Raw genomic sequence first — 2,680 nt, 5'->3', positions numbered from 1 at the left:
ACAATCCTCATGCTTACACTTCTTCATATGGTCCAGCTTCTCTGGTTCTTTCCTCAGCATACATATTGGATAGATATGATGAAAGGATGCAACGATCATGCACACATTTCTGATTTTAAACCTGTGCTGTATTCTGAGCTATTCTAATCTAGCGTTAATGGAGACGAAGCCTATCTCTCAGATTTCTATTATCTTTATCAGACACTCCAAACATTGCAAAGTATTTCAACAAGCATAGCAATGAGATCATTTTGACCTTAGTTAAACCAGTCTTGTCCATTCTTGTTTGTATATAAGGAAAAATAGACTCAAAAGAATTAAGGAAGTAGATCATTAAATTGACTCAAACTTGGCTCCCTTACATAGAAATTATCTCATGCACTGTTATCTACATGGTTTTCAGGATATCTTTGTAAAGGGGAAGAGAAATCATTGCTAATCAAAATTACAAAATTATATTGGCATCCTCCATTCCTCCTGGCTATGCCATAAAACTCTTCAGAAGCAAGATAAGATTTTGTTGCGTTTATATTGGATGTGTTATCAAAGAAACACAAGCTATTATTCCTTTCCGACCCATCTGGTTTTATTGGAGTAGTAGTGCCGCGAGTGACTCAGTTCACAGCACTGATAGTGTTTCCTTTTGGGTATGTCCTGCTGACAATATACGTGGGTCCTGTGAAAAAGTATGCTTGCTTTTTGCTTGGTCTCCATCTAACTCATGGAGCTCTGGTTCGTCAGAGTTGAGCCCTGTCATATTGCCTGCCCGCGGGGGGTGCCCTTATCACTCACCATCAAACATCTGAACGTTGAATTCATTCACCTCTGCAGCCATTATCCCTAGCCTGTGACCTTCCTTTAACTCATGGGTGCATAAGCTCCACACTTACTGTGGTCACACGAAGCCTCCCGTCTAGCATTTGTCCTCATGCACTTGTAACATATGCAGACCTGTCCATGACTTCTACAACTGTATCAGATCTTGATATGAATGTATCTTGTTCTTGATATAAATGTTTTTTTCTTCTCTATTTTTTAACATTTTAAAAAAATAATTTTTAATGTTTTAATCATTTTATTGGGGCTCAAACAGCTCTATCACAATCCATACATACATCAATTGTGTCAAGCACATGTATACATTCATTGCCCTCATTATTCTCAAAACATTTGCTCTCCACCTAAGCCCCTGGCATCAGCTCCTCATTTTCCCCTCCTTCTCCACCGCCCACTCCCTCATGAACCCTTGATAATTTATAAATTATTATTTTGTTATATCTTGCACTGTCTGATGTATTTTTATACATACATATATAAGCTTCACTTGCTAGGCTTTTATAGAGAACCCAGTCTAAGACACTTTCTAAAGTATATGGTCAATAAAAAAGAGGAAGGGCAGTAATAGGATAGATAGGCCCAAGCAGACCTAACATTAGGTAGATTTTTGTTCATCCACACTTAGGCATAGGCTCACGATGAGTCAAAACCTAGCAGTTCTGCAACTAAAAACAACACGGGTACTTAGACGTTAGACTCCATGACCCTGAGTAGCCCTGGAAAGGAAGAATTAGAGAGTTTTCATGGTGTTGCAGGATCCCACTTGGAAATAAAGTCAAATGGAATCTGTATTACCTTTAGTCAGTGCATACCATATGGTACGCTCTCATTCAGATCGTGTATTTCTGGTTGTGACAACATTATCTCCATCTCACTATCAACTACTAAAGATATATTATGGCTGTACATGCCAATCCTTCTCAGTAAGTAGTGCACTCTTTAATTCCCCCTTTAAAATAAATAAATGAGTAAATAAATCCCCTCCTAGGAAACAGACTCTGGGTCAAATGATGAGTCAAATATATCAGTGTGTCTTGTCCCTCAAATTAATGCAAAGAAGTTTATTACTGCTTTCTCCCTTGCCCTTAGCTCATCAAATTTTCCACAAGCAAACAGAGCGTACATCAGATTAATTGGAATGTGTATCATATTAGAAAATATGTGTAACACTTTATTGTGAACTGGATGAAGGTTTACAGAGTGAATCAGTTTTTCATTTAATAATGTATACACATTTTGTTTCACGTAATTTATTGTGATCACCACAATGTAATTTCACCTATCCTGTTTCCTGCCTATGTTTGTCATTTTCATTCCTCCATCTAATCTTTCTGTAATTTTCCTCATGTAAATGCTGCCCTTTTGATATACATTGATTGATTGATTATTCTAATGAGTGCATACCTTTATGGTACTCCTTTTTTATTATAAACTGATGTGTTATTTGGCAGCATATTGAACCTTATAGGTGAGTTCAATCCCATACATATAGGATTTATTTAGGGTCAAAACGGGGTTTTGTCAATCTCTGTTTAAACAATAAGCTTATTTTTCCCTCTAATTTTCAGTTTTGTTCCACGTTTATCTCCCACTCTACCCAAAATCTTCTAACGTGATCCTATCCAGATCAGTTAGTCGTGGTAGCTGGACACAGTCTAGTCCTTCTGGTTTCAGTGCTGTACAGGCTGATCCTGTATGGCCCAGCAGTCCATTGCAATCATCACTTCCATGTGTTTTCAGACTTCATCCTACTCTTTGCCTTGGTCGGGGAGAAAGAATGAGTTTTGGCTCAGACGGCTACTCACAAATCATTAAGACCTCAGTTGCTGGTTTTCAAGGTAGC

Source organism: Tenrec ecaudatus, chromosome 8 (assembly GCF_050624435.1).
Source record: "Tenrec ecaudatus isolate mTenEca1 chromosome 8, mTenEca1.hap1, whole genome shotgun sequence".
Classification (NCBI taxonomy): Eukaryota; Metazoa; Chordata; class Mammalia; order Afrosoricida; family Tenrecidae; genus Tenrec; species Tenrec ecaudatus.
This window is presented reverse-complemented; position numbering follows the sequence as displayed.